This window comes from Chrysemys picta, chromosome 1, assembly GCF_011386835.1.
Source record: "Chrysemys picta bellii isolate R12L10 chromosome 1, ASM1138683v2, whole genome shotgun sequence".
In the NCBI taxonomy this organism is placed as follows: Eukaryota; Metazoa; Chordata; order Testudines; family Emydidae; genus Chrysemys; species Chrysemys picta.
In genome coordinates, this window is record NC_088791.1 from 139,165,436 (window position 1) to 139,187,826 (window position 22,391).

The window sequence follows — 22,391 nt, forward strand, 5'->3', positions numbered from 1 at the left end:
GAGGCTTGCTCTGGGCTGGATATTAAATGCAGTTGGCTGTAATACTTTTGTTTGTCACTGAAAATGGCACTGCCTCCCATTGGACAGGATATATCAGAGCTGCTCATTACTTCCCTCTCATAACACACCAGAGTTCCCTTCACATGTTGTGTGTGTGTGAGAGAGAGTGAGTGTATCCCATCCCCTCTGAATGATACATATCATATTTATATCTGTCTCCTCACCTAGTTGTTCACTGTGGCATAACTATGACTCATTAAAGGACCTAAGCGGTGTGTGAGGAGTTTGTAGAGTGGTATGTGCTGGGCCATTCCCTACTACTTGAAGTGTAGTAAGCAAATCAAGCAGCAGCGAGCAGGGGAGCTCTCTGCAAATACACCACAGACTGGGATTTGTGGTAGGCTGAGTCGGAGGCTTCAGCCTTCCCAAAGAATGGTAGAGACAGTGGTGGGCTAGGGCCCACTCTTTGCCTTGCCGGTCAAATATGGACCTGCTGTGGTGGTAGGCCAGGGCCTCTCTTCTTCCCTGCCTGCCAAGTGTATGGAGCACTGGTGAGCCAGGAAGGGAGGAGGCCCAATGGAAGGTTGTAAGGCAATGGGATTGTGGGGCTCCTTGTTCATTATCGCTCAATAACTGGATCAAACATGCTCAGTGGAGGGTGGTGAAGCACTGGAATGGATTATCTAGGGAGGTGGTGGAATCACCATTGTTAGAGGCTTTTAAGGCCTGGCTTGGGGAGGCTGGGATGATTTAGTTGGGGTTGGTCCTGCTTTGAGCAGGGGGTTGGACTAGATGACCTCCTGAGGTCTCTTCCAACCCCAATCTTCTATGATTCTATGAGTTCACAAGTAAAAAGGTTATGTTTTAGCTGCTGGCCCTGCACACTCAGCCTGGGATCTGAAAATGAAACTGGGCTGTTTCTATTTTGAACATCACCACTAATACAGGCTCTCCCTGCCAAACTAGGGTCTTGGTGACACCTGTGCATCCCCACAATCAGCAGTGGGTTTGCACAGATATAACTGATAGGAACTTAGTAAAAATTGGGTTGGTGATGCACAGGAAGGAATAGGCTCTTGGCCCCAGATCCTCAGGGGTATTTAGGTGCCTAACTCTCATGATTTCAATAGGAATTAGGCACCTAAATACCTCTGAGGATCAGGGTCTTGCCTCTGAGCTGTGCTGACTCTACAGGGTCAATGGGAATAGAGTAAAAAGTTTTGGTCACTAAGGTCTGCAGCTGTGACTGATACACACAGGCAACTGGGCTGCTGTGTAAGAAGGGGCCAATTTTATGTTGTTTTCAGAGTGGAAACACAGACCAACGTTAAGCTTTTACTCTTTGTCCTGATGTCTTTTGAGACTGGAAATAATTCTCCTTCTTCTATAATGTAAACAAAGGGCCCATCTATAACACAATGGTTGCTATGCTAGTGTCCCCTATCATGATTAAAACACAATTCCATCCTGTGTTATAAATGGAATTTGATCATGACTCCGGACATAGACAAGCTACAGTAGGTTCAGGGACAATTAAAACAGGCTTAGGTTCTGCTGACTCTGTTAGCTGGACTCATGTTCTCAACAGTGCAGTTCTGAACTGTGTGGTAACTGGATTCACTGGCAAAGCTGTTGTTATTGACCCACATTTTGTCTACAAGCACACCTGTATTTTTCTAAACAATTTGCAACATTCTCCCCTGACATGGTTAAAACAGAAAAGGGGAAGGGGTGTTGTGGTCCACCCGGCATCTTATTTGCAACATAACCATGTGTCGGTGATGTTTGTGTGTCTGTCCCTGTCCCACTTTCTCTTTGCATTAGTGCAGTCTGGTCAAGGCCATAGCATAGATGTATCCAGACAGATAGACAGAAAGAAAGAAAAATGCAAAATGGACACCTTTGAGAAACATGATTTGCTTCATAAATATGTAAAATCTCATCCTGTGCATGGATACTGGACTTACTAACTTTGGGAACACTTGTCTACCATGTCATGCCAATAGATTTATTGAAATTGGTTTGGAGAGAGAAAGACCCAAAGGAAGCTGAGGACCCTTCTGGTTAAGAGAGGTTGGATAATTAACAAGCTGCCTTGGCTCATATATCTGCACCTGGGACCCTTTTCTCATGGGGTCAATGCTTCATTTCAAACAGACAAAGAGTTGGGCTAGTGGGGAAAGGCCAACGTGGAGCCAGGGGAAATTAAAATTGTGTCAGGGCTGATGGCTGCTACCTCCCCACCTGGTCCCATTGTGAATGGAATTCTGTCAACACAGCAGCTTCCCAACTATGTTAAGGAAACTGACAGGATTCTAGTTTAAATACACTTTTTAAAAAATTACACATTTTGTGTACTGAGAACAATAAAAGGTTCTGACTCCTGAAAGGGTGCATCAGGTGTAAATCTCCCATGCATTCAGGTTGTGGTGGGACTATAATAGTCTTTCGTCCCTGGATAAATCACAAACTAGGATGGGTTTCTCTCTGATGGGGGGACACCTGCAGGACTGACACAGGTAAAGCATGAGTGAGTGTGAGGGATCATGGGATTGCAGCATCTTTCCTTATGTTGCCAACTCTTGTGATTTCATCCCAAGTCTCATGATATTTGATGTTTTCCTTAAAGCGTGTGGAGTCCTGTTATTTCATAAGAGTTGCAGATTTCACTGAAAAAGGTAAGTTTCTAGCCCTCACGACTTCAAAGAAAAGCTTGAAAATATGAAGTGACTGCACATTATAAAGGCTCTGAAACCAGAAGGCAAATATTTATTATTTTTTAAAAATCTCATGTTTATTAAGACAATCTTATGATTTCTTGCGGCCCTGACTCATGACTTTTTAACTCTTTGAGGTTAGCAATACTGCTTGTCCCAAGAGTTTCAAAGCACATCTGGCTCCTGGAAACACTCAGGCATACTTAAGGGAATAAGTTCATTTAAGTTTTGCAGAACTGGCGATTTCCAGGTGAATGACCCCTGGAGAAAGGGGGCCTGGTTCTCTTCCCACCATTGCACCTTGGATGGTCATTTATAGCTGTGCAAAGTAGATGTAAAAATGCTACCACCAGTGTATGTGAATGAGTGGAGCATTCTGGTTTTGTAGCATTTTACACATAAGAACAGCCATACTTGGTCAGACCAATGGTCCATCTAGCCCACTATCCTGTCTTCCAACAGTGGTCAATGCCAGGTGCTTCAAAGGGAATGAACAGAACAGGCAATCATCAAGTGATCCATCCGCTATCATCCACTCCCAGCTTCTGGCAAACAGAGACTAGGGACACTGAGAGCAGGGTGTTGCATCCCTGCCCATCTTGGCTAATAGCCATTGTTGGACCTATCCTCCATGAACGTATCTAGTTTTTTTTTAACCCTTTGTTTTGGCCTTCACAACATCCCCTGGCAATGAGTTCCACAGGTTGACTGTGCCTTGTGTGAAGAACTACTTCCTTTTGTTTGGTTTAAACCTGCTGCCTGTTAATTTCCTACGTTGCATGGGTGTAAATGACTATCCAAGGTATAGGCATCCCTAATCTGGAGATGGATGTATTACTACAACCAGAGAAGCCGAAGGGGTTTGGGCTATTGTATACAGCAATTACTTGGTCTACCTTCCCTTTCTGCCATAAGCCCTCCACAATCCACTGGACAAGCATTCTCAAATGACTTTTCTGAAGCTGGAAAACATGCCCCCTTCTGTTCAGGCAGTCCCCATGCTGCTCAATTACCTCATGGTGAGAAATCCTGCCTACTCCCCTAGATAAGTGCTCCCATACTACCCTCCTTGATCTACTGCCCATACCCTCTTCTTATGTTCAACCTGCCTTCCCACAACTAGAGCACCCCTCCCCCCTGCTCTCCTCTGATATTGCTTGGCTCCATGGGACAAGAGCCAGTCTTACTGAAGACTAAGGCAGTGAAGATGGATCTCTGTGACCTGACACATGTGTAACTTTTGTAATATGTGACTGGGGCAAGGGCATGCAGATCAGTTCCTCACTAGCCTGGCTGTGTTTCCCACCTTTAGTACACAAGAGATCTTGCCTCATCCCCATTCTCCCCACTGTCATCACAGCACATAATCTCCCCATGCAACCTGTCTCCTGGCTGCCAGGGCATCCACCAAATCGTTGTGCATTCCCCCTTGCAGTCCTTTTCCCCGCTGCTGGAAGCCTTCCTTGATTGATCCCCTCAGACATACCCTCCATCTCCTGCTGCCAGTTGCGCTAGGAAGGTGTATATGCCCAAGGGACCACAAAGAGAGTGGTCAGGCAGGTGAGAGGCATTGTGAGTGGTTGAACTGGAGAACTTTCCAAGGCAGTTCGGAAGAGAATCAAAAAGTGTCATCTCCCCCCACCATGCAAGCCCTCAACCCACTTCCACCCACAAACCCATTTTAGAGAGTCAGCATGGAGAGGAGATTTACTCTCTGACTCTTCTCTCTGGTTATTTCTCTAGCTGGTGTTTGTTTGACTGAGGGCAGGAATGTGCAACAGGATTTCTGAGAACCAGCATGCCCCAGGGAGGTTTCTTTTCCATTTGGTATTGCTGCCTCCCCTGCCCTCCTGTTCTCTCCCTGAGGAGGTGACAGAAGGTTCCATGATTTGCTGCCATTCAGCAGCCTGGAGCAGCAGCACCTGCCTCCTTTCCCAGGGGAAGTGGGGTTTCATTGCCAGCAGTGCAGCATGCAGGGCTGTGGGGAGTGAGTGGAAATAAAAAATAAACACACCACATCAGACATACACCCACTCACACACCACACTCACCACATCAGACATACACACATTCCCCACACCAGCCATGCAGTCATTCACACACCACACTCACCACATCAACCATATGCACATTCCCCACACACATCATAAAATATACACACATTCATGCGCCACGCTCACCTACACACACCCCACATCAAACACATACATTCGCACAACACACTCGCCACAGCAAACAAACACACTGGCACCATTCACACACAGCACAGGTAAATGTGTAACTGCAGTGGAGGAGGCAATACACAAACAATACACCCAAAGCAGCACACACCACACACATTTAGCACAAGGGAAACGAAAGGGAAGGAAATCCACTATACACACAGAGAGCACAACACACACAAACAAAGCAGAGAATACTCTAGGGAAGTGAATAATGGTGAGAAAGCAAAGGAGAAAACACACACACAACACAGCAAAGCACACCACACACCTGCATACACAGGGGCATGCACAGACATTTTACTTTGACCCTTTTTGGGGGAGCATGTTCTGTGTTCCCTGCTGCCCCACCGGCAGGAGCTCGCTCTTCCTCCCCGGCCCCAGTCCCACCGGCAGGAGCTCGCTCTCCATACCTCCCCCCACCCTGGGAGGAGCTCGCTCTTCTTCCCTTCCTCCCCGCACCCCAGAAGGAGCTCGCTCTTCCCTGACTCCTGACCCCCCTGCCCCCTGCAGACCCAGGGCTGGGAGGAGCAGCTCACCCACTCCCCTGCCACCGTGGACCCGGCTTGGGGCCGGAGTAGTTCTGTGCTGCCAACAATTATTGGTAGGGGCTGTACCCCCTGCTCCCCGCTCCGCCCCGTGCACACACATGCTGAAGCCTCCTCACACAGTTTAAGGGATTCTGCAGAAGTGTAAGCAGTAGGGAAAGAAGAGGGGGAAAAACCTCCACAGTAGGGATGTAAATAGTGTTTTAAAAGTTAACCGTTTAAACCATTAAAATTCTATCCTTTAAACAGCTAACCGATTAAAGGGAGAGGGGCTGGGGTTGCTCTGGCCAGGGAGGCAAGGGCTGGGTCCGGGGGCTGGCCAGGGGAGTCCAGAGTGGCACAGCCGTAGTCGGGGGCCGACTGGCGTGGCTGGGGCTCAGACTGGGGTCTGGCCGACACATCCAGCCAACACGGTCGGGGTCCAGCGTGATGTGGGAGCCAGGGCTGGGATTTGGCCGGCACAGCGTGGCTGGGAGTTAACTGTTACGGTCGATTAAAATTTTACATCCCTAGCTACTCCACACCCAAATCGACACAAATACCAACTCCCATGCAGCAAAAGGGGCTGCTGGGGAACGTGAACCAGCCAGGAAACACAGGGGAAGAAAATACACAACACACACTCACTGAATAGACATGGATTCAGGAAAGACCAGGAATAGGTGGGTGAAAGGAACACAGCATGCTCACAAAAAGGTACCTGCTTTACAACACACAGGCATATACACATCCTCTTCTTGTTACAGAGTGTGTATAACGAATGAAAGAATCATGGGGCCAGAGAGAGAGAACAAACAAGCATGAGAATGATTCTGTGACCTGGTGGTGGGAACACTCCCTTCAGAAGTGGGAGATCCAGTCTCCCTGTTCCCAGGACTCTTTTATTTATTATCCAAAGTGAAACAGCTTTAACAGGAGAGACTGAGGGACCCCCACATCAGAATGTCCCATAGCCCAGTGGTTAAGCCACTCCCCTAAGAGTAGCAAGTCACGGTTTAATCCTTTCTCCCCCTCAGGTGCAGGAGGAACTTGAACCAGGGGTGTCGTGCATCCCATGTGAGTTCCCTAACCAGGGATGAAAGTAAAATTGAACTCTTACCGGTATGGAGGCTGGCTCTGCCCCCCCACCCCCTCAAGAAGGGGCAGGGCTGGGGGTCAGGGTCCCCTAGCCAGCCCATCCGCATTGCCTGGCCTGCGCCACCTGGAGCTCCAGCAGTGATTTAAAGGGCCCAGGACTCTGTCTGGGGCAACTGCTCCTTCCCCCCGCCCCTTGTCGGCAGCCCGGGGTGGGGTGGGGGGGAGAGACAACTTTAAGCGGGGTCCTTTGCTACGGCAGCGCTTTAATGTTGCTGCCCCTTTTGCGCCCCCCTGTCGGTGGCCCTGCCGCTAGGGACCCGCTTTAAGCAGGGTCCTTAAAGTGCTGCCACGACAGCGCTTTAAAGTCAGCTGTATGGGCCTGTACTGCCTTACTTTCACCTTTGACCCTAACCATCAGGCTAAAGATTATGAGGGAAGTCTGCCTAACTCACCTGCAGAGCCTGATCCAGTAAGCATGTTCAGACCTTGCCTACCAGGCGCTGCAGGTGAGTTAGGCAGAGCAACACCTATCTTCCCCCAGGTTGAGCATTGTTCTGAGGCTTAGGCACCCCCACGCATGGTATGAGGTTGCAGTGCACATGCTGAGAAGCAGAAACATAGGCACCTAAGGAACTTTTACTGCAAACATTTAAGTGCTGTGAGACATCTGAGCAGGATTTTTGTGACTTAGACATCTAAGTCCTTTTGTGAATCTAGCCCTAAGTGATTTGCCCAAGGTCTGTGGCAGAGCAGGGACTTGAAGTAGATCTCCCAAGTCCCAGGCTAACTTCCTAACCCCTGCACCATCTTTCCTCTCCCCACCTTGTGTTCTCGGGCCAGGTGCTCAGTGTGACCCAAGAACGGGGCTATAGGAATGTCCTGATTTTGGTATGTACATTCTGGTTCACCAAAAGAATGTCATGGGAGGTCTCAAATTAAAGCTGGGGTCACACTTGTCATTGATATCATTGTGAGAGGTATGTACAGTTACTATGTAAGGAGCTATGTATACATACTGAAAGTATATTTCAAAGACTGTATCAAGGCAGAGTTGACAAATGGGTTTTCGGTCAGGCTAGGAATATTTATTCACATCTCTCTGTTGAAATATAAATTAAGCATTGTCTCATTCACAATGGGTCCCCCATCACCTGTCTAAGCAGAATGCAGATGAAGGATTTTAAGAATTTCAGAAAGGAACTAAGTAGAGAAATACAATGGAGGAAGAGGACCTTATCTTGAGATACACTTAAAAGGTTTGCTGGACTATATTTGGAGAACAAAGAAGACACTCTGTCATCTTGCGTGTAGGAAGTAAGTAGGCAGTGTGTTTACATTCATGAAAACAGAATCCCAACCAGTAGAAATGCTGCAGACGACTGTGGGTGAGATAAGACTTCTTTAGATAGGAGGTTAGCTGTTAGATTAAATGTAGTCTCTAGAAACCGTGTTGTGGTTTTGTTTTATGGTAACCTTTTGTTTCCACTATCCTTACTCACTATGTCTTGAATCTTGAATCTTTGGTAATACACTTATTCTTTTCTCCACTCTAAGTATATCTCAGTGCTGTGATATTAAGCCAGGTGCTGATCCTGAGTTGAATCATTCAAGCTGGTGTGTACACTTTTCCTTTGGGGACAGGACATCTGGTATTTCCGTGAACGTTCAATGGATAAAGGACTGGACACTATAGGGGAATGCTTCAAAAGGAGCTCAGGAACTGGGATAAAATTATTGTTAACCTGCAAGGCAAAGTAAGAGCTGGCATATCCCAGAAGAGAGTGATTGCGTGGTGCACAGACTAGGGGTGTCAGGGACCTGGTATCCAGTTAGGCACAAGCAAATCTGCCTCACACTGGAGGCAGTGGATAGAAAGTGACTCACAGATCCCAAGAACTGTCACACTCAGATATTATAGTAATGAGCTGGGTATAAATACCGAAATAAACAGATTGATAAGATTAGATCAAGGGATTATACAGCAATGAATTACATGTTCCAAGTTTAGGTCCATGCAATGAGTACAGCAGAATTAACCAAACCCAGAAAAACAAAAGTCAAGTTGCACTGTAATTTTTAAAAATGTATTTTCTAAATGATGAATAAAACAACAATACAAACCAGGCTGTATTTTTTCACTACAAAAATCTTGCATTTTTATATAAATACAGTAAATAACACCAACTGAGATACAGCAGGAGAAATCCTTGTAAAAGATTTTTCTAAAAAAAAATCTTTGGATAACGGAGTGTGAGCCCAATTTTCAGACATTTACAGTTTCAGTTTTAGTGTCCAGATGCAAGGTGTGAACATTTCAGGCCTGAGTTGCCTCTGCACTATTCTAGTTTTGCATCAGCATAAAGTCATTGGAATCAATGCATTTACAGAGGCACAAAACTGATGGAATGGTGAATCTGACCTTTCATATTTGTTTTTCTACTTTACACTTCTATGGCACCGTTTATCTGAAAAGCACTTCACAAATATTGATGAATTAGCCTCACAACACTCCTGTGAGGTAGGTGAATATTATTAGCCCCATTTTACTGATGGGGAATCTGAGGCACAAAAAGGTGAGGTGACTTGCCCAAGGCCACACAGTGAGGCAGTGGCAGAGTCAGAAATAGAACCCAGAATATTCTGACTCCTAGAATCCCATTCTAATCACAAGACTACACTCCCTTGTAGGGTACATCTACAGAGCATTTTGGAGTTACCAGGAGCAAGTCTCTCATACCAGCTGGACAGACCCGGAATCATGCTAGTGCTTTAAAAATAGTTGTATAGACAGTGCTTTGACGTTGCGGCTTTGAAGCCCACCTCATTCCCTAGACTTCAGAACTCAAGCTCCTGCTGAACCCACAACATCAAAGCACTGTCTATACAGCTATGTTTAGGGCACACGTGCGAGCCCCGCTGGCCCAAGGCTGTCGACCCAGATCCTACTCACTCTAATATGCTGTGCTGACATATTCTCAGGTGCTTGGTTCTAAAAATTGATCTCTATGTATATATCTTCCATTATTTAAACAAACACCTGGCCTTGTTTGTGACCACTAGGTTTCCCAATTTTGACATTCTGTGAACCCACAAGATTAATGTGGCCTTTTCTCTGGTAGAATATCAGTAGAATGTTAATTAACTTACTGTGAGCACTGCTTATTTCATGGCTCAGTGATGCATTTAACTGTGCCTTTTTTCAATATAATATGTCTATTTTTTAAAATGTCAAGGCAGGACTGGGGAAATATGTTTTGAATTTTCCTCCCCTCTTACATATGAGGGAGAGGGGTCTTTTTCTCTTGCTCTCTCTTTTTTTTTTGGCAGCCTATATATTTTTATTGGCTGATTTATTTGACAAGGTTCCAAGGACAGTTTGAGTAAAATGTTCAAATGTGTATCAGGGATTTAGGAGCCTAAATCCCATTTTCAAAAGGGATTTGGGTACATAGGCCATTGCTCTGTTCATTATTGCAAGACCTAAGGCCCAGATCCTCAAAGGTATACAGGCTCCTAACTTGCATTGATTTCAATGGAAGTTAAGAGCCTAAATATCTTTGAGACTCTGGACCTCAGTGACTTAGATGGTTAATTCCCATTTTCAGCCATGTACATTCAATGAGATTTGGGGCATATCTAGACTACAGATACGCTATACCGCCAGTATAGACATTTTCTTCAGTGTCAGAAGTGTTTTTCCCTTGATATAGGTAATCCACTTCCCTGAGGGGCAGAAGCTAGGTTGATGGAAGAATGCTTCCATCAACCTAGGTACATCTACACTGGGGCTTAGATCAGCTTAACCACGGTGCTAAGGGATGTGAAATTCACATCCCTGAGCGATGCAGCTAGGTTGAGTTAAATTTTAAGTATAGAACAGGCCTTAGGTTCTTGAGTCACTTTTGAAAATGGGATTTAGCCATCTAAATCACTTAGGCAACAGTAAGCAGAGCAATTCCTAAATACCTTTGAAAATCTGCATTTTATGAACCTAATGGTAGTTAAGCATCTAGGTGCTTTTGAAAATCCTAAGAGGCCCCAATCAGCAAGTTTAGCCACCTAAACGCCTTTAAAAATCTGCCCCTAAATGCCTAAATCACTTCTGAAAATGAGTCATAGACTCCTACATTTCTTAGGTGCTTTTGAAAATTTGACCCATGGCCTTTGGGACAGCATTGTTTGGGTTGTCAAGAAGAAAGGAATGGGAATGTATAGGTTTGCTGAGGAACTTGCAATGTGACTTTGAGGCAATGATAATTAATAATAATTCAATACATTACTCTAGTCCCTTCCATCCCAGAGAATCCAAAAGGGCTTTACAGATGGTACCTACAGACTGTATTCTTGCAACCACCTACTAAAATATTCAAACACTGAGTGGGTCCTCTTAACTTGTGAGAGACCACAAAGCTACCAAGGGAGGAGTTGGTTGAGATTTAATAAGCTAACCCTCGGGATGGATCTGTCCTGGACTTAATTCACTCACAGCATGGGAGTCACTGCTGATTTACAATGGTGTGATAGAAGAATCAGACCTTAAGGAAAATAATACATTTCCCCAGAGACCAAACCACCAATGCTCCCTTTTCTTTTACTCCCCCCTCCCCCCTCTGCAGTGAAACAGAACAATCACCTAGTACAAACAAACACATAGACTACCCTGGAAAGGAACCATCAGTATATGTCACTCACAAAACATGAAGGACAAAACAGAGCAATTACAAATGCACACATCAAGGCTGGAAAAATCTTTCAATTACAATGTTTTACCCTTTTGCTATTCTTAAATTTCCACCCATGAACATGAATATTATATTTTACAGTATCATGCATTAAAAAGAAAATAGAAAAGTGGTTAAACAATGTGGGCCAGATTCTGCTCTCAGTTGAATAGGTATCAAGTTGGTCAAATCATAATCTCACTGACATTAGTGTCAGAATTCTCATTCATACTCAATGGGGCCAAACTTTGGCTCGGAATCTGGAATAAGTGCACTGGCTTCAATGGAGTTACTCTGGCTTGACAATGGTGTCTCTAAATCAGTACTTTGACCCTTGCCTCTGAAAAAAAAAAGGGGGGGGAGGCTTCAATGAGATGAGCAAGAATTAGAATATCAGGAGACAAATTAACATCATATTAATGGTTGATTAGTTAAAATACGGGTGGAATTAAATATATATTTTTTTCCAGTGTCGGACACCAAATCACAAATAACTGTTATGGGGAGGTAAAGAAAGCAGAAATAGTTGTAAGACGGTGACAAGGTTCCCTGTTCTGTATAAGCAATGGAATTCTTCTTTCTTTTTATTCCTTCCTTTTTTAAATTTCTGTGTTCACCTAAACCCCTCTTTTTTGTCCACTGCTCTTCTGATGCAAATCATTGCTGGAGTCCTTTAAAACGAGGCCTTGGAGAATGTACTACAGAGAACAATCCCTCTTTGGCTATGAGAGCAGCTATGGACAAAATGTGAATGGCTGCAATAGGTCATTTCTATCCCTTATTTACTATATTTCTCTGACTTTCTCTTTACACACTGTTGAGTCCAAGAAATGCTTCAACTTGAAAAAAAAAACAGTTCAATATTGTGATTAGTGCAGGAGATTGTGAGACCCTCTGAAGAGTGGCAAGATAGCTCTGAGCGGGCTGGGCTTAGAGTGGACATTGGTAATCCCGAGGCTATGATAACAGGACTCACCATAAAGGATATCACAGCAGAGAGCTTAGATGAGTGAAATAATTTAAATACCTAGAATTAATGGTTGCTGCTGCTGCTGCTGCTTTCTTCAGAGATGCCTGGCATCATATTAAAGGTGTGTGGTGCAAATGGCAGGAGATGATCCCATTCCCTGTGACAAAAAGGTGCCAATAAAGTTAAAAGATGGAGAATATAAAACTGTAATTTGACCTATCCTAATGTCCGGAACAGAGACTTGGCCAGCCAAAAGAAAGGAAATCAGGCTGCTCTCCACCATGGAAATGAAGATGTTGAGATGGTCAAATGGTTGGATGCTCCGTGACAGCAAACAAAACGAGATTGTGAGGGACCTAAAGCAGGTTGCTGCAAATGAAGAGAAGTTGAAGGAGGCTAGGCTCTGCTGGCATGGGCATATTCAGCAGAGAAAGGAGAATTATATCGGTAGGATGGATTTTACAATGGAAGACGACCAACAGGAAGATCAAAAACTTGATATATGGACCGGATATCAGTGGGCCTCAGAGAGACCAATCTGCATAACAGCCTGGAGTACAATCATGAATTTTAGAAGAAGGCTATAAAAGTTGCCAACCCTGTATAAGGAAATGGCAAGAGAAAAGTCAGTAACTGTCATATTTTATTGCTGCTTTAGATTTCTCTCTCTCTTTTTAATATATATATAAAAGATCAGCAGCCCTTGAACACTGAAGTTTCCTGTTTAGGTCTCAAAACAGCTATAGCAGGGGCAGTAGCGATGTAAGATACTCTCACATTGTTCTGCCAATGTACCTTGAATCTGAGATGGAAAAATCAACCGTAGAGATGTGAAGGGAGGTCAGTGTGCAAGGCCAATTCAGTCCTGTCCTCAATACTGAGGTTACCAGTGACGTGGCTAATTAATGTTTACTATGATGATACTTTTTTTAAAAAAAGATTGTTTTAATTCTATTTACCTTGTTATTTCTGATATCTTTAAGAGTTTACAGTTTGGGCCTGATTTTGCAAGCCCTTTGATCTTATCAGAAATTCTCCTCATAGGGAGATACTCAGGAGGGCTGGGGGGTGCCAGGGTGGAAAACATTTTCCACGGTCCTAAGCAACCAAGCAAAAAAATTAAAAAATGGCCCCGGAAAAAAACTTCCTTGATTGCTCGCCCATAAGGCCAGCCCTGACACTTCTATCCTTTGTTTCTTTACTTTGTGCAAAGACTGCACAGTTGCTTCTGCTCCTTGACAAATAAATTAAATGTAACAGTAAAAATGCTGATTGTGATTTTAAATCTGCAACAATCTGACAATTTTTACCAACATTTTTTCTATTTAAACAAGTTAAATAATATGCTTCGTTTTACATACACCCCCCTCCCAATCTTGTCATTAACGTTAATTTCAGAAAATAAACAGAATGGCACCTTCTAACTCAACAAATCTGTGCCTGATACATCTGAGATGCCATCTGCTGACACATGCATGTTCCTTAAATATGAATGCTGCAGAATTAAAACAGCTATGAGAGTAAACACCTTCGCTTCATGTCTCCTCTAATTCAATTAATTAATTTCTGACTGTGGTATTTTTGGTATTCATTAATTGAAAAAGCTTCTAAATTGCCATAGCAGCTACTGGTGATAATGAAAGAAGAAGAAAGTACATGGATTTTCAGCTCACAGGTTTGAGGTTTTAGCTTGCAACCTTGGGCAATAAAAAAAAAATCATCTTTTGAATTGTAAACCATGGCATACAGAGTTTTAAGAGGTATTGTAATTGAGATACTAAGGTACTTTAAGAGGTATAGTAACTGACTGTATATGGATAAGTCATGTGCTCCAGCCCCCTAATGATTTTCATTGCCCTCCGCTGGACTCTCTCCAATTTGTCCACATCCTTTCTGTAGTGGGAGGCCTAGAACTGGATGCAATACTCCAGACGTGGCCTCACCAGTGCCAAATAGAGGGGAAGAATCACTTCCCTAGATCTGCTGGCAATGCTCCTACTAATGCAGCCAAATAGGCTGTTAGCCTTCTTGGCAACAAGGGCACACTGCTGACTCATATCCAGCTTCTCATCCACTGTAATCCCCGGGTCCTTTTCTGCAGAACTGCCGCTTAGCCAGTCAGTCCCCAGTCCGTAGCTGCGCATGGGATTCTTCCGTCCTAAGTGCAGGACTCTGCACTTGTCCTTGTTGAACCTCATCAGATTTCTTTTGGCCCAATCCTCCAATTTGTCTAGGGTCACTCTGGACCCTATCCCTACCCTCCAGCATATCTACCTCTCTCCCCAGCTTTGTGTCATCCATGAACTTGCTGAGGGTACAATGATTGGCTAGTTGGATTTTGAGTCATAGAAACTAAAACAGGTTTGATGGGGAAACCTAGGGTGCGATTCTGCTCTAGTACTGGTGTATATCAGGAGTAACCCAGTTAAAGTAATTGAAGTTTCACTGGTGTAGAACTGATGTAACTGAGAGGACAATCAGGCCCATAGAGAGAAAATCTGAGATGGTCAGAAAACAGAAAAAAAGTCACATAAAATCTTTTCCATTATTTATCTACATTTTGTTTCAGTGGAAATTTTCTAAGTGGCAACAGAGAGAATGACTCTGCAATTTCTACAATGCTATTTTACAGAGTCACTTTTCTGCTTGAATAGAAACTAAGGATAAATGATGTCAATTCTAAATAACAGCCATTTGAATGCAGCCTCAAGGTAGTTTTATGAAGCACAACCTTTCCTCCTTCCTGTTGTCTCTGATCTTGACTGTGATTTATTATGATCTCCTTGGCCTTGTTGACAATTATAGACAGAGCCAAGAGGAAAAAAAACCAGAAGACTCAGAGTCTAAAAGCTATTACAGAGCTCCTGTCTCTTCTGACTCTTGTGTGCATGTGTGTCTCTTGAGTCTTTTTCTTTGCCTCTTTGTCCCCAACATTCCTCTCTGATGTGTGCTTTTGTTTCATAATTAATGACTCATAACATATCACTGAGAGCATCATCTCCCTGCAGACTTCAAAAGGAAGAGATGGACTTTCAAGGAGGCAGAATTTATCCTTTGTCCTTCAATTTTCAGATTCCCTCTGATATTCTTTGTAGTCTGCTCCCTCTCCCTCAGCAGATCATCATCTGATTCTCCTGGTGAGGAGAGAGGGCTCTTCAGATTCCCATCTTCTGCTGTGTTTGAACTGTACTGTTTTGCTTAGACAGGAAGGGCTACACTATGCCTTCACTAATACACAGAAAACTCCAACTGAATTCAGTGGGAGCTAAGCATGAGCAGCTAATGCCAGAATTTAACCAGAAGCTCCAGGTGGCCTTAGCACTGATCTTAATAATTAAATGCACGAATAAATAAATAAATAAATAAATAAATAAATAAATAATCACACTCACTCTTTCTTCCTTTCATTCTCTCTCTCCCCTCTTCCTTCTCCCTCACCCCCTAAATATCTAGAACATGATTGAGGTAGGAGATATAGCAGATGGCCAGCCGGAGGACCTCAATCTTTGAGAGTTTCTTGTCGGGGGGCAGAGTGGGCAGCAGCTGTCGGAGCTCCCCATAGGCCATGTTGAATGCCTCCACCCGGCTTCTCTCCCGGGTGGCATGAGCTGAGCGGTAGTTCGCTGTAGCCCGCCGGCTCCGTCGTTTCTCCTCCCGGCTCAGACGCTGCAGGTTGGGTGCTCCCCCAGGCCTGGCATTTTCTCCATTTTCTGCTTTCAAGGCTGGGTTGTCCAGGAAGCAGCAGTCTCCCCTAAGGTCACTCCCAGTGAGGGATTCTTGGTCAGAGTCTGCACCCCAGAGAGGGTCCGAGAAATCCACCTGGTCCAGCATCATGTTCTTAACCAGGAAAGGAAAGAGAAAATGTCAATGGCAGAATATAAAGCTATTCCTGGAAGATAGATTCATGGAAGATAGGTCCACTAATGGCTATTAGCCAGGATGGGGAGGAATGGTGTACCTAGCCTCTGTTTGCCAGAAGCTGGGATTGGGTGACAGGGCATGGATCACTTGATGATAACCTGTCTGTTCATTCCCTTTGGGACACCTGCCATTGGCCACTGTCAGAGGACAGGATACTGGTCTAGATGGACCTTTGGTCTGACCCAGTATGACCGTTCTTATGTTCTTATGTCTTTCAACCTAAAGGAATTTACAGACAATGGAAATAGAATCACTCTTCCACACATGAAATGCAGCTGTCTTGTGGGGTGGATTGCAGAAAACATTCAGCACCAGCATCACTACAGAAAAGACCCTGTATGGGACCTCAAAAGTAACTTCTTTAGTTCCCTGCAGCAGGGTGAAAACAATTATCTCCACTAAACTTCAATCAGGACACTATCATAAACACCTTTAGGCTTGTGGAAAATATAAATGGAATGGTATACTGACCATGAAGTCAGAAAACCAATTTTAATTCTCTTCTGAGACACAGTGCCCACTGACTCCAGGCTCGGGTATTAGAGTCAGTATAGACTCAAGGAAAAATGCCTGGTACTTAGTTTGCCACACCAATTCCTGCATGACAGTACCTCCTAGTATCACTGGATTGTTCTCTTATAACACCGTCATCACTTCTTGGAGCATCCTGAGTTTAATATGGAGATCTCCCATCTAAGCGTCGTGCAGACCTGATCTTCCTTAAACTGTGAGATCAGAGCAATCAGAGCTGGTAAATTGTTATATCTATTTATTATTTATTAAGTGCTTGACAATCTATATGATAGATAGATAGATAGATAGATAGATAGATAGATAGATAGATAGATAGATAGATAGATAGATAGATAGATAGAAAGTCCTTGCCTAGCACAGCTACCAAAGACAGACAGAAAAGAGAAGCCACGGGAACCGAGATGTGGAAGTCCAGTATGATAATTCTATTATTTTAAATTTAATATTATATATTTATTATTTGTTGGGCTTATTATTGTGGCCATCACTGGAGAAGTGGGCCTTTAGTGGTTTTTAAATGAAGAGAGGATGGAGGCCTGCCAGACATGGGTTGGGAGGACATGTCACGCAGAAGGGACAGCAGTGAAGTAGGGTGTATGTGAATTGAACCCTAAGAACAATTAAGTTTTCTCTATCTTGCACCTTTTATGTAAAGTGTTTCTTTGCCTGTCTGCTGGGGTGGTAGGGCCATAAGTCAACTCAAGATGCTACTAAGAGGCGGAAGAAAACACTAACTGAATTCTCTTTGCCCAAAGTCAAAGCAAGTATCAAAACGCAAACCCAGGCATTGGGCCAGATACAGTGAAACTAGTGCAGGGAAGGATAAATTAGTCAAAGTCCTTGCATCCCAGGGAAGATTCACTGCAAGGGATGTCAGGTCGTGTTACCACCACCATCCCCCCTTGAGTTTTACCCTGGAGAGCCCGGAGCAGCTTCACCTTAAATCCAGGGCTCCATAAAAGCCTCAGGAATGGAAGCTACTGAGAGAATATGCTGAATTAAAGCAGCCTTCAGCCACCCTGAGCAGGCCTCCTTCCTGGCCGGTACTGCACGGTTGTAGTTTAGTATTGACCCCCTCTGTACCCATAGAAGGAGGATAGTTTATGGCCACATGGCTCTACCACCTGAGTCCTTTGGCATATTTCTGTTGATGGGGCTCTGCGCCATGATTTATGCCAGTGCAAACAAAGTCTGAATTGACCGTATCTATTCATCTTTTTCCATTTGACTTATAGGGACTAACCCTCTCTTTTCACAGTGCATGTGCATGCATGTGTGTTTATGTGTGTTTACATATGTAGCTGTGTTTGCATGCACATGCATTTGTGTTTACATGTGTGTTTATGTTTGTAGCTGTGTTTGCTTGTGCATGCATGTGTATTTACATGTATAGCTGTGTTTGCATTTGAATGCATGATATTTGTGGTCCTGGTTTTGTAAAAAACAAATAAATACCTAAGAATTACACTCATCCTTTCATCTCCTCTTTCTACCTCCACCCCCTCAAGGGCTAAGTCTTTGTTTTCTCAAAAGAAAACAAGAGCATCTCTCTATTGCCCCCTCCTGCCCCATTTTCCCTTCTTGCAAATCCCTTATCCACCTTCCAGTCCCCATCTGTCAGGCAGCCAGCAGCACAACATCACCATTTCTTGTGGCTATGTCAGCAGCATCATGGGCTAAGACAATAGAGCCAGCAACTAATACATTCCCCTGGGGACAAGCATCAGTAATGGGTCTGTAGAGGGAGGGGATGGAGTTAAGGGGGGGAGAAAGGATTTACACTGGAAGGAAGAGACTAGAGGCTTGGTCCTGCTTCCATTTAAATGAATGGACAGCTTTGGCTCTGATTTGCAAAGACGCAGGACTTGGGCCCTGCATTGCAAAGTAAGGACTAGATTCTGCTCTCAGGTACCACCATAGGGCCTAAGTGAGTTCTGTAGAATTGCATGGGTGCAATGATAGAATTATCTTGCCACTTCTCTAAATACCAGTTCAAACTCTGTTATTCTTCAGATAAGTGTGAAAAAAATATATATTTTTAAAAAAAGCAGGTTTCCATTTTAAATTACAATTTTAAATGACATTTTCTTAATGGGATATTGTAGAGGTTTGTTTGTTTTATTTTCCAGCCTCTCAAAACATGTTTAAATCATTGTAGATAGTTTTTTTCTGTCAACCATGTTCATTAGCTGTAAATAATATTCAATTGCTTTTGCATCTGACAGGTACATAACAATATATTTAATAATGATCTGATTTAATTTCAATCTGCCAACCATAAGAAACCAACAGCATTAAATGACCTTAAATTAACTGCTATGGCTCACCTGTTTATGTGCTCTGAAGAAAATTGAGACTCCAGGCCAGGAGTTAAAATGAAATCAAATGTTATTTATTTTAGCCTTCTGCCACATCAGATGAAGAAAAACTGAAAACAAATTTCAAATAGAATTTTCTAAAAAAACCCAAAGTTTGAAAATCAACAAAAATCTGTTTTATATAAAGCTTCTTTCAAATAAATGAGTTAATGTTTGCAAAGCACTTGGGAGCTATAAAGTGATATTTAATACTAAGGACTCCTACAGATGGGAGAGAGGTGCTGTTTCATGTCTTGTCTTGATTGGAGGTTTATTACCCAGGATTATTTTCCCCAAAAATATGTTTTCTTCTTCTTTTCAATATAGCTGGTTAAAGTTACATTCACTTCCAGGTGCTCTTTAGTAAAAAACAAGACGAGAAGTCCCCCTCAAAATAGAACTGAAATGAGCTAAAGAAATTCATTATTTTGCCTTTCTGATACCAAAAAAGATGGTTGAGAGACTGGACTGGACTGAAGTGCTTCTTTGCTTCCAAGGAATGCTGTAGCTCTTTAAAGAACTGAGCAGAAATTCCTTTCTTCTTTGATCCAGGCTGATGTTAGCTCAACAAAGCTTTCTTGTGTCAGTGCTTACATCCGCATCACCACAGCTTCCGAATATGCAGAGGGTACCACATTCCATTCAGGCTTTCCTTCATTCGCCTACCTGCTTTATCATTTTATTCCTTTAGCACCACTACATTTTGTGTCAGGCTGGAAGATGCTGTTGAAAGATGATTAACGTTGGATTTTAAACAGGGCGAGTCCCATCTGGTGGCAGCAAAGTAGGACGAGTACAGAGAGAGGGCTCACTGCCTATTTGCTTTCCTGGGGCCAATGGACTCAGCTGGAAGATGATGTAAGATCTAGAAGGGAGGCTGAAAACTAGATGGAAAATTTCTTGTCTGATTCAAATGATATTTCATGGCAGATCCTATTGGACAGCAAGGCAGCAGATATGAGCCATTTGCCTGTATCTGACATCTGCCACTGTGTCACGGTTTTCACAGCCCTCAACCCCTCCTCAAACATTTTCACTGAAAACCAGACTAGTGATGGCTGTCAACAGCCCCCAAGATGTTTTCCCCTGTGCCCCCAGCTTTTCTCTTTCAATGATGAAGGGATGTCACACACTGTTAATAAAACCAGACAGTCCAATGAAACTGGAACATGGACCCGGAGGATTCCGTGTACTGACTGGCTGATGAATGCTATCAGCTAAATTGGATTATAAATAAAATATCAATTTCTTTCCTTTGTCTCACACCCTGGAGCCTTAGAAGGATTTTCAGATAGCATGTATGTAGAGGGATTGCTGCAAGTACCCCCAAAATGCAACTGCCTTTGGAGAGGGAATGCAGCATCCATTCCGCATCAGCAATGCCAAATGATAGTTTAGGACAGGAAGTGAAAAACACCTTCTCCAGCTGAAACTGAAAGGGGGAATTTTAGGAAGATAGAATGTAAATACCTAACTTGAAATTTGGCCAGAAACACCAGGGCCAAGACCCTAGGTTTTGCAAAAGGTATATCATGAATGGCCAGAATGTGGCTAGGGGCCTGGTTTTACCACTCCTAGAGAGATGGTAATTGCAGTAGCACAAGTCCCATATGCACTATTCTGGGGCTTGGGATCCAGGCTGACTCAGGCCTTTGTCTACATGAGACAAATGGTACCAATTTTAGTAAAATTTAATTAAATCAGTGCAGGCCGCCTTGTATGGACACTCTTGTTTTTGTTTGAAAGTGCCTTTTCTCAATTTAGCTTCAGTTAAGTGTTTACCCTTTGAGCGGTCTAGCAATCTGTGGGCTTCCTCAGGCCTCAGGGAACTGAAAGAGTCATTCTCCTTCTCTGAGGGTATGTCTACACTGGCGCTGTTGTAGCCCAAACTATAGAATACACATTAATTATATTGATTACTTAAGAATTCCCAATAATCACTTTGAGGTTTGACAGGTTCTTGTCCCAAGGTCAGGCCCAGTATTATTAAAATTACTGTTTAGTTGGGATCCCCAACGTGCATAGTTGAAATATTCACACTTTAGGAACCCTTTTGTATTTACAATAGTTTATTAATACATTTAGCAAAGTCACACTCTAACCCAGCAAGGTAGATAGAGATAATACAGAATGTACATCTGAACATCCATATACTCACACCTTTCCTTGCAGAACCACCTGAAATGGTAGCCATTATCTTCCTCATTGCCATCATCTTCCTCATCATCACCAGTTGCCATCATCCTGGCACCTCCCAAGGGCTACATCTCTCCCACACACAGAGTGGGATAGAGGTTTTATAATCAGTTACACTGACATCACTATGTCTAATGCATATTCAGTAGGGGTTTCTCCCTTCTTCCTTATTTGTATTTCCTCACCCTACTAATGTTGAGGTGCCCTTCTCCCATAGGTTAGTATATTAATGATTTCAGCTTATTATCAGTTACGTCAATTTATTTCCATAGCACTCTTGTGGTCAGACATCTGCAGATGTTCTATCGAAAAGCTGGTGTTAGCTCATTTTCCTATCGTTGGCTAGTGTTGTTATGGACAAACTTTCCCCTTACACACTCTATTTCCAGTTCCACAAAACTTAGGGGTGACTGCTGGGCCATTTATCTGTGCCAAAGTCCATAGGCCTCAAGTTTTACACTAACTGCTGAAGCCAATGCCTTACAGGACACAGGCTTGTAGGTTCCTTGCATTACTGCTGAATAAAATAAATGCTAAAGCTTTCAATGCTGGATGTTCTATGGGCTACACTGTAATGTAGAAATTCCAGCTGAAGCAGACATACCTGTGCTAGCTCCAGGGCTCTAAAAATAGAAGTGTGTCTGTAGCAGCATGAGAGCCACCTGAGTATGTGCCTAGGGATTCAGATAGGATCGTACTCCTCTCATGCCACTGTGGCTGCACTTCTATTTTCAGTGTGTTACCTAGCGCAGGTTTGTCTGCTTGAGCCAGAAATAACACCTTCCAGCGGTGGGGTAGGCATATCCTGAGGCAGAATGCCTCCAGTTCTCTCCCTAGGATGATACAGCTCCACACTGCAGTCCCTTGGATAGCTAAACACAAAACCACCCTTTTCTTCCTTTCTGATGGGATACATTTTGTATTCAAGTCACTGAATGAATAAGCAATTTCTCCCTACTGCTTTCAGCAGAATTTGTGAATCTGATTCAGTGGGTATGGAAAAATTGGGAGTGACATGGTCTGCACAAAAGCTCTCCATTCCCCTTGCTGCTCAATCCCTACTGGGAAAACAGGGAAGAAATTTTACATACTGATAAAAGAATCCTATATTCATAAGGTAGTATCATC

General features: G+C 43.5%; 1 long non-coding RNA gene across 1 annotated transcript; it reads right to left on the reverse strand.

The window, feature by feature from the left end:
• Window positions 1-9,876: 9,876 nt before the first annotated feature.
• On the reverse strand, window positions 9,877-19,792 carry LOC135976419 (uncharacterized). The gene is made up of 3 exons (XR_010593542.1): window positions 19,038-19,792; window positions 15,648-16,092; window positions 9,877-11,625 (listed from the first exon to the last, which is right to left on the reverse strand). It is a non-coding gene; the product is annotated as an uncharacterized LOC135976419 (long non-coding RNA).
• Between the last annotated feature and the right edge of the window lie 2,599 nt (window positions 19,793-22,391).